This window comes from Argentina silus, assembly GCF_951799395.1.
Source record: "Argentina silus genome assembly, chromosome: 2".
Taxonomy (NCBI): Eukaryota; Metazoa; Chordata; class Actinopteri; order Argentiniformes; family Argentinidae; genus Argentina; species Argentina silus.
Genome location: NC_139656.1, coordinates 12,642,927 through 12,657,120, shown reverse-complemented (window position 1 = coordinate 12,657,120; position 14,194 = coordinate 12,642,927). Strand labels below are relative to the sequence as shown.

The 14,194-nt window shown below is 44.3% G+C and overlaps 1 protein-coding gene across 1 annotated transcript in view; it reads left to right on the top strand.

The window, feature by feature from the left end:
* Nucleotides 1–14,194, top strand: part of ntm (neurotrimin) — a gene marked incomplete at both ends in the record, with an annotated part of 89,572 nt that overhangs the window by 66,591 nt on the left and 8,787 nt on the right. The gene's annotated exons all lie outside the window — the stretch shown is intronic.

Below are 14,194 nucleotides of genomic sequence, written 5' to 3'. Positions count from 1 at the left end.
TCCTCCGCACCCTCCACTGGCTCCCGGTAGCAGCTCGCATCAAATTCAAGACCCTGGTGCTTGCCTACCGGGCGGCAAAGGGAACAGCCCCTCCCTACTTGCAAGCAATGGTTAGCCCCCAAACCCCTGCAAGATCACTCTGCTCGTCCACCTCAGCTGCCCGCCTGGCACCGCCGCCTCTATGTGGATGCAGTGGCTGCGCTACTCGGTCACAGCTTTTCACTGTCCTGGCGCCCCGCTGGTGGAATGAGCTTCCCACAACGGTCAGGACTGCAGAGTCACTTCCGATCTTCCGCCGTAGATTGAAAACCCATCTCTTCAAGCTACATCTTAACAGTCCCTCCTAAAGACCACTTCACCCTCACTACCCCCCCCCCTATACTAACCCTAACCCCGAGACCTCTTCTCCCCTGCTACACCCCTGTACAAGTTATCTCCTGCTAATAAAATTGATTTAATTTTTAAATAAATTTTAAAAAATTAGCCTACTGGCATTACGACTGCCAATGGCCCCTGGTGTGAGCATTGATTACTTTGTCTTATGATGACTGTTGGATAGATGATTCACTTACTTAAACAAATGTATTGTTGTACGTCGCTTTGGATAAAGGCGTCTGCTAAATGCCGTAAATGTAATGTAAATGTAAATCTCACATTTACATAAGTATTCTTTGCTATGACACTCAAAATTGAGCTCAGGTGCATCCTGTTTCCATTGATCATCCATGAGATGTTTCTACGACTTGATTGGAGTCCACCTGTGGTAAATTCAATTGATTGGACATGATTTGGAACGGCACGCACCTGTCTATATAAGGTCCCACAGTTGACAGTGTATGTCAGAGCAAAAACCAGGCCATGAGATCGAAGGAATTGTCTGTAGACGTCCGTGACAGGATTGTGTCGAGGCACAGATTTGGGAAAGGGTACAGAAAAATGTCTGCAGTATTGAAGGTCCCACAGAACACAGTAGCCTCCATCATTCTTATAGAAGAAGATTGGAATCACCAAGACTCTTCCTAGAGCTGGCCACCTGGCCAATCTGAGAAATAGGGGGAGAAGGGCCATCGTCAGGGAGGTGACCAAGAACCCAATGGTCACTCTAACAGAGCTCCAGAGTTCCTCTGTGTTGATGGGAGAATCTTCCAGAAGGACAACCATTCAACCAATCAGGCCTTTATGGTAGAGTAGCCAAACGGAAGCCACTCCTCAGTAGAAAGCACATGACAGCCCGCTTGGAGTTTGCCAAAAGGCACCTAAAGGACTCTCATACCATGAGAAACAAGATTCTCTGGTCTGATGAAACCAAGATTGAACTCTTTGGCCTGAATGCCAAGCATCCTGTCTGTAAGAAACCAGGCACCGCTCATGACCTGGCCAATACCATCCCTACATGGGAATGTTTTTCAGTGGCAGGGAGACTAGTGGAAGATCGTGGGAAAGATGAACAGAGCAAAGTACAGAGAGATCCTTGATGAAAACCTGCTTAGGACCTCAGACTGCAGCGAAGGTTCACCTTCCAACAGGACAATTAGATTAGATTCAACTTTATTGTCATTGTGCAGAGTACAAGTACAGAGACAACGAAATGCAGTTAGCGTCTAACCAGAAGTGCAAAATAGCAGAAAGTGCAATGAACAGTATTTACAGGTAGTGCAATATATGATCAGTAGTAGTGCAGTATGATATAGTATAATATAAGCAGTATAATATAGCAGTGCAGTATAGCAGTATGTGAGTAGCAGTAGCATTATAGCAGAATAAATAGTTACAGTATGAGCAGTGTAGCAGCATATGAGCTGTATGGGTAATGCAGTCTAGCAGTATATATGTATTAACAGTAACATGAGGTAGATGCAGAATAAATATAAATATGGAATGCCGTATAAACAGTATAAACAAGTATGTACAGTATGTGCAGTAGTATTAAAGAAAATATAGGATATGTGCATTATGTGCATTATGAACAGGTATGTACAGAAGAGCAGTGGTATTGAGTAAGAGCAGGGGAGGGGAGTAATAGTGCAATAGTGCAATTGTCCGGGTGGGGGGGGTGGGGGTTGCGGGGGTAGTAGGTTGTCAGGTAGGTGTAGTGTTCAAGTTCAGCAGGGTGACAGCCGCAGGGAAGAAGCTGCCTCTGAACCTACTGGTTCGGGTGCGGAGAGACCTGTAGCGCCTCCCGGAGGGGAGTAGGGTGAAAAGTCTATGGTTGGGGTGAGAGATGTCCTTGACGATGCTGCGTGCCTTACGCAAGCATCGTTTGCCCTGGACAGCCTCGATGGAGGGGAGTGAGGAACCGGTGATGCGTTGGGCAGTCTTCACCACCCTCTGCAGTGCTTTCCGGTCTGATGCCGAGCAGTTGCCATACCATACTGTGACACAGTAGGTAAGGATACTCTCGATGGTGCAGCGGTAGAAGTTCACCAGGATCTGTGGAGATAGATGGACCTTCTTTAGTCTCCTCAGGAAGAAGAGACGCTGGTGAGCCTTCTTTATCAGGGTGGAGGTGTTGAGGGTCCAGGAGAGGTCCTCAGAGATGTGGACACCCAGAAACTTGAAGCTGGTGACTCGCTCCACCTCAGTCCCGTTGATGAGGATGGGGGTGTGTGCGCCAGCTTTAGACTTGAAGTCCACAATGAGTTCTTTGGTCTTCTTGGTGTTGAGAGCCAGGTTATTGTCGTTGCACCACACTGTTAGGTGCTGGACCTCCTCCCTGTAGGCCGACTCATCGTTGTTGCTGATGAGACCGATCACCGTTGTGTCGTCTGCAAACTTAACAATGGTGTTTGAGCCATGTACAGGTGTGCAGTCGTAGGTGAAGAGGGAGTAAAGGAGGGGGCTCAGCACACAGCCTTGTGGAACGCCGGTGTTCAGGGTGAGGGTTGAGGAGGTGTGGTTGTGAAGCCTAACAGACTGCGGCCTGTTGGTCAGGAAGTCTAGAATCCAGTTGCAGAGGGAGGGGTTGATGCCCAGTTGCCTGAGTTTGGAGATCAGTTTGGAGGGGATGATGGTGTTGAATGCTGAGCTGAAGTCAATAAACAGCATTCTCACATAAGAGTTAGTCTTGTCGAGGTGGGACAGGGCGGAGTGAAGTGCCGTTGAAATGGCATCCTCTGTACTCCTGTTCTGCCGGTAGGCGAATTGAAAGGGGTCCAGTGTGGGTGGTAGGCAGGTCTTGAGTTGAGCTAAGACCAGCCTCTCGAAGCACTTCATGATGATGGGCGTGAGTGCCACTGGTCGGAAGTCATTTAAGCTCGTTGCAGTGGAGTGTTTTGGCACCGGCACGATGGAGGTGGTTTTGAAGCACGCGGGGACAGCTGCTTGGGCTAGGGACAGGTTGAATATGTCAGTCCAAACCTTAGTCAGCTGCACAGCGCAGGCCCTGAGGACGCGTCCGGGGATCCCATCAGGACCAGCAGCCTTGCGTGCGTTAGTCCTGCTCAGTGCCGCACACACGTCGGTGGGGGATAGAGTGAGGGGCTGGTGATCCGCAGGGAGCACAGCCTTGATGGCCACCTCCTTGTTGTCCCTGTCAAAGCGGCCGTAGAAGTGGTTCAGCTCATCAGGGAGGGAGGCGTCAACGGAGAGGGGTGAGGTGTTAGATGGTTTGTAGTCAGTGATGGCCTGGATGCCCTGCCACATGCGTCGGGGGTCAGAGTTGTTTCTGAAGTGATCCTCTATCCTCAGCTTGTGGTTGTGCTTGGCCTTTTTGATGCCCCTCTGCAGATTAGCCCTGGATGAGCTATAGGCCCGAGCATCCCCTGATCTGAAGGCAATGTCGCGTGCCTTCAGCAGGAGTCGGACCTCACTGTTCATCTATGGCTTCTGATTAGGGAAAGTGGTGATCCGCTTGAGTGTGGTGACACTGCTGATGTTGGAATGTTGGACAATGACCCTAAGCACACAGCCAAGACAACGCAGGACTGTCTTGGGGACAAGTCTCTGAATGTCCTTGAGTGGCCCAGCCAGAGCCCGGACTTGAACCCTGGAGAGAGAACCCTTGAAATCTGGAGAGACCTGAAAATAGCTGTGCACCGGCGCTCCCCATCCACCTGGAAGAGCTTGAGAGGATCTGCAGAGAATGGGAAACTCCCCAAATACAGGTGTGCCAAGCTTGTAGCGTCATACCCAAGAAGACTTGAGGCTGTAATCGCTGCCAAAGGTGCTTCAACAAAGTACTGCGTGAAGGGTCTGAATACTTATGTAAATGTGATATTTCAGTTTTTTATTTTTTAATAAATTAGCAAACATTTCTAAAAACCTGTTTTGGCTTTGTCATTATGCTGGGGTATTGTGTATTGAATCCATTTTAGAATAAGGCTGTAACATAACAAAATGTGGAAAAAGTGAAGTGTCTGAATACTTTCCGAATGCACTGTTCATAGAGGCCCTATATCCCTGCTCCGAAATAAGTCATTTTAGTTTTCATGCTTGATCTTTGGTAGGTATTTGATAAACCTTTTTTTTATGACTTAATACATTCCTTTTTACAATATACAAGGGTGATTTATAAATACATTTTCTTAAAACAATTTTACCTGCTAATCAACATGTAAAAAAATAAATAAGGCATCCGTGACTATAACCCTAATCTTCTACCTAATCTTCTAAAACTTTTCACACAAACTATCATACACCCGAATGATACATCCTGAAGCAGAAGTGGGTAGCATTAAGAGATTATAATTTAAAGAGAGCCTTTATTTGGTGGAAAAAATGTCATTTGAGGTAGTATATTAAAGGAAATTAAAGGTTTACAGTTTGGATTATTTGGAGGTATAGCTTTGTTATTATAAACAATCTATCGGGGTAGTACTAAGGATGACACAGTTCAATCAGAAGCTTGGAGCATGAATGTTTTTGACCTTAGGATGAGATGAATATGCCTCCATTTGTTGTCAATCCTCTCTGTCTGGATGGGAAGTGTGGATAGAGCTAGAGGTCTGTTTTTTTAAATAATATATCAGACATACAGCAAAAATGACATCCTCTAAGAAGAGGCTTCTTGTATTTAGGGTTGAGAATGTACAGGCAGGTCTAGTATTGCATTCATGTCCTTTACAATGACCATGTCTATCAAAAACAAAATAAGCAAAAATCATGCCTTTACACTTCAACTGTCTCCTCATAAGGCTGATTATGCTCTGTCAACAAGGGAAGCCCACATCAAACCGTTGGAGTTCAGCAGCCAGGTTTGTGAGCATTTTTTTGTCTCCTATTGAGAGACCATGCATAATATCTCTCTGGCTGGATTGGGTTTGGCGAGAGCTAGAGGTCTGTTTTTTTCTTCTTCTTTTTTTTAAAGGCATGGTTGTTTTTCATAGACAGGCCCACAATTGCTCTCCTTTCCCCCCGACTGACTTTGAATGGAAGAATAGCAAACCTCTGGTCTCATTTTTTTGAAATTCCACAGTATATATGTGTCTCATTGACTTTTTACAATTGAGGATGGTGTATACTTTGATGTAGTCAAGGTTTGAGGAGTGTCAATTTCATCATTTCCTTTAGAAGTTGGTGAACTCCTATAGAACTGGTAATCTTAAAGGGCATGAATGGATGCATACTACACCTGCCTGCAAATTCTCAACCCTAAATACTATAAACCTCTTCTTAGATTATGTAATTTTAGCTGTATCTGATATATTATTTAAAAAAAACAGACCTAGCTGTATCCAAACTCCCAATCCAGCCAGAGAGCTGTTATGCATGGTCTCTCAATGGGAGACTGCTACAATGTAATGACAAATGTTGTTTTCCTATTCAGGATATATTCTCTTATGTAAGTTGAAATGCAAAGGCAAAGGCCTGAGGTCTGAAATACAGAATTTTCTGTTTCCCATTTACTGCCATTGACTTCTGATTAAGTAAATGTTACAAAGAATCCTTACAGGTTACAGATGCCCTATGAAGTTTTATGGAAGCGCTATTGGTTACTTGGAGTCCCTTCAAGTTACACGGAAGCCCTAAAATGTGTTACATAGAGTCCTTTACAGATATCTCTTTCTTTCTTTCTTTCTTACTTTCTTTCTTTCTTTCCTTCCAACCAAACCTCACCCCCCTCTCTCTTGTAACATTGGGTAACCCCTGATGAACCCCTGCATCACACTCCTTATTTGAAGACCTCATTACCTGTCATCATTACCTGTTTCCTAATCATCATTACCAACTAATGACATGTATAGAAATACACTCCAGTTAATGCATTTGGGATTAATTAGGATAATTGGATAGATGTAAATGTTTTGGTGGCAGAATGAATGGCATTATTAATTCAGAGATAATTTACATTGTTTGAAGCATCAGGCTAAGACAAACATGTCACAGTTGATCATGTCTGACTATGTTCACAGAGTGGTTTTGGTGCATTGTACCTACTCAATACTGGCTAATACATGTTTTCTTATCTCATCACGAGAGGGGAAAACACATTTTGGTGGGTTCATCTCCCTCTCTGTTTGTCTATATGCCTCACTTGATCTGGTAAGAGCCTTGCATCGGTAATGGGTACATTTCATGTGGAGCTATTGGGCAATTGTTTCCTCCCCTCTCTCTCCTTTGTGTCGCTACAAGGATGTGGGAATTGAAATGTTAATGAGACAAGGATGTGACTGCCCTGTCTTTTAGGAGATAAGTGGAGAGAGAGAGGGGCTTTGATGGGCCTCCATTTTTCCAACACAGCGAGTGGCTGACTGGTGAAGTCGTAATTGTGCAGCCTCCTCACTGAAAAGAGCAACTGTCACTCGAATTGGAGAATTGGAATCCCGAGAAAACACACACATTTATGTCATTACTGCCTCTTTCAGTTTCGACCATGTTCCATGTTATGGATCTGGGATGAGTACAAAACATGTCTGTGAGGTTGTTTTTTTTTGTCACCAAATAACTTTGAAGACTTGCAGCCTGTTGGATGATTTGATTTAGTTCAATTGAACCAGTTATGACTGTAGTGTTCTATCTCAGGTATCTCCGTTTGTTGCACTGTACTATTTAGATCATACCTCAATAATCAAAACCTTTTCTGATGTCCTTCGACCCCAGCGATAGCTAACTATCTAGCTAACTCCTGTAAAGGCAGTGGGTTTGGCTCCCATAGACTATCCATATACACTCACCGGACACTTTATTAGGTACACCTTGCTAGTACCGGGTTGGACCCCCTTTTGCCTTCAAAACTGCCTTAATTCTTTGTGGCATAGATTCAACAAGGTGCTGGAAACATTCCTCAGAGATTTTGGTCCATATTGACATGATAGCATCATTGCTGCAGATTTGTCGGCTGCACATCCATGATGCGAATCTCCCGTTCCACCACAATCCCAAAGGTGGTCTATTGGATTGAGATCTGGTGACTGTGGAGGCCATTGGAGTACAGTGAACTCATTGTCATGTTGAAGAAACCAGTTTGAGATGATGTGAGCTTTGTGACATGGCGCGTTATCTTGCTGGAAGTAGCCATCAGAAGATGGGTACGCTGTGGTCATAAAGGAATGGACATGGTCAGCAACAATACTCAGGTAGGCTGTGGCGTTTAAACGATGCTCAATTGGTACTAAGGGGCCCAAAGTGTGCCAAGAAAATATCCCCCACACCATTAGATATTTGCGTTAACAAGCAGTTGAACAGGTGTACCTAATAAACTGGCTGGTGAGTGTATATCTATAGAGTCTATATAGCCCCCAAACTTGTCATTGCATTGTATAGGTTGATTTTGGCATCATAATGGCATTATTGTTACCATTATTAAACTCAGAGTGTTTAAAAGAGTTCAATCTTTACTGTATTAGAAAATCTGCTGTCTGCTATACATGTATTTATGTAATGCCTAGATGAAAGCAGAGAAGGACTTACAGCACTAAGACCCTTGTTTCCGAATGAGAGCACCCTCCTTTTTTCACATTCTACAGACATGTAATTTTCAGGGCCGCTAGTGTCCAGTGATTGCAAGGCATAAGTGCACATTTTTTTAAAGACAATGTTTTGAAAAATAAGTAGTTATAGTTATGTTTCTCTCTTGCATGTCAACGTTTCAAACCTGACATTGCCTGCTCTTGAGATCTGAGATACTGACCATTATGAGTGCTACGCACTGGTCTAATGTAAATCGAAAGAGGATATGAGGTCATGGCTCCACTCACTGCAGAGTGATTATGCTTCCTGAGTGCAGGAGGTTTTGTGGATTTATTGCATTTTTTATCTTTACACAAAGATTAGACATGTTTTTTTCACCCTCAATTATATGAGCTACAGTAACCAGGTGCAATTCATCTTCTATATGAAATTCCTGCAAGATATGTTCAATGGGTTAATGGGGGATAGAGATCTACGATTACAATAAACAATACAAGACAAAAAAAGGCAGGCAGGCAATATCTATTTATTTTTTCAAAAGTGGGGGGGTTGCTGAATTATGAAATTTGTAAGAAATTGCTTAATGGAAATAGCTTTTTTATTTACCACAAAAAGAAGGGATTTAGGCTAGGGAAACACTGTTGCAGCAAATACAGTGCTCTGTCAGAGAGTTCATTGTTAATTTTGTAAGATTATTTTTCTTCGGTACACAGGGTTTCAAGGTAAAAGCAGATATAATAAGATCTGCGCTTTACTAATGTTTCAAGCAAAAGTCTAGTCAAAAGTGTAGTCGGATAGTTTGTTAGAGTAATGTCATCATGCAAGTGAACTACAGTGTAGGCCTAATCATATCTATCTGATATATGCCTTTTATATATATATATTTTAATGAGGATATTTCTAGATGCTCAATCCATAGTAAGTAATAGCAAAAAAAGTACACACAAAATGTAAGAATTGTGTGTCGCTATCAATAGTTACCTCCTTATTATTCGCTCTAATCAAAACCAACAAACTGGGCTATTTAGTGATTTCCAGAGACATGGGGTGTTTAGATGAGCATGTAAGGGAGGTGGGTGTAAATAAAGGCACCATTTGTTTGCGTTGAAGTACTGTATTGTTAAGACAACTGTGATTTAATTGTATCTTATTGTTTTTGTATCTCCATTGTTAAAATAAGTATTTTTGTTATCCAGGTGTGGCTATTCACATTAGTCTTGTTCCAAGTGCAAACTGGGATTGATTGCATGATTGATGAGAAGTATGACTATTACAAGAACGTCTTTTGTCAAGGTATGCACAACCTGAGTCTTGGTGCAGCCGAACACACAAACATAGTGAAGCAGAGAAGCCCCAATGTCCACTGCAGCACAAGCTTCAATCTCGTCCGACACAACTACCAATTCCACTGCACTATCCTCTGGCTCGGGGCCATTCAGTGTGTGGGCCCCAGTTATTGCAAGCTTTTCAGGGTGACAGAAATATAAAATGAAATAAATATCCAGAGGGGTGGTGGGGGGATTGATGATACCCCGGGCCCTGTCTGGGCTCTCGTGTAGTCATGACCCAGCTCAGCGGCCTGCTCGCTGCAACCCCCTGCTTCCTGATAGATAGATGGCTTAGGGGCTTCTGCCGGATCAGTAGAGATCCCCGGTATCTCACACAGACCACAGTACCTGACTGCAATGTTTGTCAGACCCAGGCCACCAGCGAAAGCCCTGCCACATTAATGCAGCCAAAATGAATACATACACGATGGAAATAGTCATGAACTCAATAAAAACCCGGAATTTAATTGACATGGTTCATTGGAAATATTCATTGAAGTCAGAATTGGTTATGAAGTCAGTTTGGAAAATGGCCTTCTACTAGCTCTTACACGCTGTGTATTGACTTTTTGGGGTTTGTTTTGCATATTTGAAACTTGGAATGAGGAAATGGAAAGAGCTATTGTCTCTGATGAATTTAGACATTGCAGTTCATGATTCTATTGTCGGTGAAATAATGGATTATTTCTCTTAGCTAAATTAGTTTGGTACTCTGACCTGGCATGTGATAAAAAAGTGATCTGATAGCACAGGGTTGTGAGGAAATACTGAGACTTCATCAATATCAATACCACGTGATAGAACTAAATCCAGAGTATGATGATGGCAGTGGGTAGGTCCAGTTACATGTTGTGAAAAACCAACTGAGTCAATAAGTGAGAAGAAAGCTTTTCTGAGCAGGTCAGCATTATCATCTATATGAATGTTGAAATCTCAGAATATCACAATCCAATCAGCCTGAGTTACCAGATCAGACAGGAACTCCGCAAATTGATTCAAGGAATGTTGAGTACGGCCCAGGGGGTCTATACAGAGTAATCAGAGTGAGCGACTGCGGAGTAAGTACCGTGCTATAGCTACGCGTACGGGCCTGCTGCAAAGACATCATTACTACAACCTCATAAAACGAGAATACCATCTCTGTTTTAGGCATTAGACCTAGAATATATGAATTTCTTTTCAGCCAAGTTTCTGTTAGTACTATCACATCTAATTTATGGTCTGTAATAAGTTAATTAACTAGAACTAGCCTTAGAAGTGAGCGATCTCATCTTTAGTATGCCCAGTTTAAGCTGATTGTTGGAAAGAGACAGAGTGCATTTTACTATCAGCAGAGGGGCAGATTTCTATACCTACCAGGTTACTAGAACAAGGACCTGAAGGTCTATTTAGCTTAATAATACCAGATGCATGACGGGGGACAGAAACAGTCTCAATATCATTATCTAAAATGCCCAAACTGTTTGTACTAATACTACTGGCAGACTCCTCGAAACTAGCAGACTTGGAGCGAAAAGTCTGCTGCCTGGCGTGCGCCCTAGCATATCATAGTTGATTAGACTGACGCAAGCTATCATCTATGCTTCTAGACAGGAGATGAGCACCACTCCAGCTCGGGTGGAGTGGTGGCATTTCTGACTCAGTGCGGATTACATTTTGAGCTACAGGCGGCGTCATTTCAGACGGAACGAGCCAGGGTGGCGTACATCATAGCTCATGTCACCGGCAGAGGCGAGGCCTGGGCCACTGCTTAATCGGCCAGGGATTCTCCCATCTGCAATTTTCTAGAGGAGTTCAAGAACTCACTCCGCATGATTTTTGATCATACGACCCCCGGTTGAGAGGCAGAGAGAGCGCTTATGGGTCTGCGTCAGGGTAGAATACAGGTGTCAGATTACGTCATTGAGTTCCTCACCTTGGCAGCGGATACCGTCCGCCCAGTTTGACGCGTTTCTCTTTGGGCTTTCAGACCCCATCAAAGACCAGTTGGCCCCGCTTGAGCTTCCTCCTGACCTGGATTCTCTTTTCGCTCTGGCCATCAGAATTGACAGTCGTCTTCAGGAGAGAGAGAGGTCCAGGTCGGTGATTTCTCTGCCCGTCTGGAGGCCGATGCACCAGCGACACCTACAGTTTCTGAAGAACCTATGCAGTTGGGGAGAGCCCGCCTCACTCCTGAGGAACGTCAGCGACGTATGCGAGAGGTGCATCTACTGTGCAGAGTTAGGGCATTTCACGTCTGGGTGTCCGATAAAAGGCTTGGCTCATCAGTAGGAAAGAGGGCGCTGGTGAGCCGAACTCTTTTTTCCGCCAATCCCTTTCGCTGTTTCACTCCAGCTCAACTTGACGTGTCATCTCATACTCTGAAACATCCTGTGTTTGTGGACTCCAGAGCAGATGAGAGTTTCATCTGCTCTGGAGTCCAGGTTAGCTAAAAGATTTAGACTAAACGTTGTTCCCCTGCCCAAGCCATTAGAGGCCAACGCTTTAGATGGTCGCCTACTGTGCCGAGTCACTCACCACACTCAACCAATTCAAGTAATTATCGCCAATAACCACATAGAAACCACATGGAGTTTTTTTTTGTTCAACTCCCCTTCACAGTCTCTAATTCTGGGTTATCCCTGGCTCGCTAAGCATAACCCCCGCATAGACTGGTCCACTGGGGAGGTTATGGGGTGGGGCAAGGGATGCTCACTCATGTTTTTCATCCGTACTGGCACTAGTGTCTCCTCAATTGGCTTGTGTACCTCCAGCGCCTCCTAGATTTCATGTCTCCTCACATTCTCTGATTTCTTTGGATTCCGATTTCCTGGACCTCTCTAGTGTTCCCCCCTGTTACCTCGACCTCAAAGAGGGTTTTATCACCTCTAAGGACAACATTCAGATGGATCCCGCCAAGGTTAGTGTGGTTGCTGAGTGGCCCCTGCCTATGAGTCGCAAGCTGGTACAGCGGTTTTTAGGGTTTGCTCATTTCTATAGGTGTTTTATCAGGAATTATAGTACGATTGCAGCACCTTTGCATGCTCTCACCTCCTCATCTGTTAGATTCCAGTGGTCTCCCTAGGCAGACCAGGCGTTCCAGAGGTTGAGGGAGAGCTTCACTTCGGCACCCATTCTCGGACGTAAGCATCAGACGTGGGCGTTGGGGCTGTCCTCTCCCAGCGGTCTTCAGAGGGCAACAAACTCCATCCCTGTGCCTTCCTCTCCCGGAAACTATCTCCTGCCAAGAGGAATTATGATTTGGGGAACAGGGAGCTGTTGGCCGTCAAGGCGACGTTGGAAGAGTGGCGCCACCAGCTGGAGGGAGCGGAGCATCCTTTTTTGGTTTGGACCAACCATAAAAACCTGGAGTATATCCAGACCGCCAAGCGGCTCAACTCCAGGCAAGCCAGATGGGCCCTGTTTTTCAATAGACTTGAGTTCTCCCTATCATATCGGGCTAGTTCCAAAAATATTAAACCCAATGCTATGTCTCGCCTGTGAGACCCAGTGTCATAACCCAAGGGCTCCCACCAACATTCTGGCATCTTCCTGTGTGGTGGGGGCTGTGACATGTGGTTGGTGTTGATGTTCAAGTACCAGAAGTTGGTCCCTGTCTCCCATTGCTCTCAGGTGATCCATTGGGCCCACACCTTCTCTCATCTCCTGTCACCCTGGAATACTGAGGAGAGAGAGGTTGATCACCCCATGTCTGACATCTCGCTGGACTTTGTCATGCAAAAAATGCTCAATTGGTACTAAGGGGCCCAAAGTGTGCCAAGAAAATATCCCCCACACCATTACACCACCAGCCTGAACCGTTGATACAAGGCAGGATGGATCCACGCTTTCATGTTGTTTACGCCAAATTCTGACCTAACCATCTGAATGTCGCAGCAGAAATTGAGACTCATCAGACCAGGCAACGTTCTTCCAATCTTCTATTGTCCAATTTTGGTGAGCCCGTGCGAATTGTAGCCTCAGTTTCCTGTTCTTAGCTGATAGGAGTGGCAACCGGTGTGGTCTTCTGCTGCTGTAGCCCATCTGCTTCAAGGTTCGACGTGTTGTGCATTCAGAGATGGTCTTCTGCATACCTTGGTTGTAACGAGTGGTTATTTGAGTTACTGTTGCCTTTCTATCATCTCGAACCAGTCTGGCTATTCTCCTCTGACCTCTGGCATCAACAAGTCATTTTTGCCCAGAGAACTGCCGCTCACTGGATATTTTCTCTTTTTCTGACCATTCTCTGTAAACCCTAGAGATGGTTGTGCGTGAAAATCCCAGTAGATCAGCAGTTTCTGAAATACTCAGACCATGCCACGTTCAAAGTCACTTAAATTACCTTTCTTCCCCATTCTGATGCTCGGTTTGAACTTCAGCAGGTGGTCTTGACCATGTCTACATGCCTAAATGCATTGAGCTGCTGCCCTGTGATTGGCTGATTAGATATTTGCGTTAATGAGCAGTTGAACAGGTGTACCTAATAAAGTGGCCGGTGAGTGTGTATATATATATATATATATATATATATATATACAGTACCAGTCAAAAGTTTGGACACACCTTGCCAAGAGTGTGCAAAGCTGTCATCAAAGCAAAAGGTGGCTACTTTGAAGAATCTAAAATATAAAACATATTCTGGTTTGTTTAACACTTTTTTATTTACTACATAATTCCATACTTCCTTCATAGTTTTGATGTCTACAATGTAGAAAATAATAAAAAATAAAGAAAAACCATTGAATGAGAAGGTGTGTCAAACTTTTGACTGGTACTGTGTATATATATAAGCACCTGTGTGTTTTCATGTACTCCTGACACCCCTCGTCAGGTGATCCAGGCTTCAAGATGACTCCTATCATTAGGAACCCCCTCCCAGGTGTGAGTCGCTGTCTCTCCAAAACCCACCAAAGTGAATACATGTGCATTCTATTACTGCCATTGACAACACCTATGTTTTTTTTGCTCCTCAACATACTCTGAAGTGAAGTAATAATTTTTCTTTGACATTAAGTGCTGTACAAGAAGGATTAGCATTC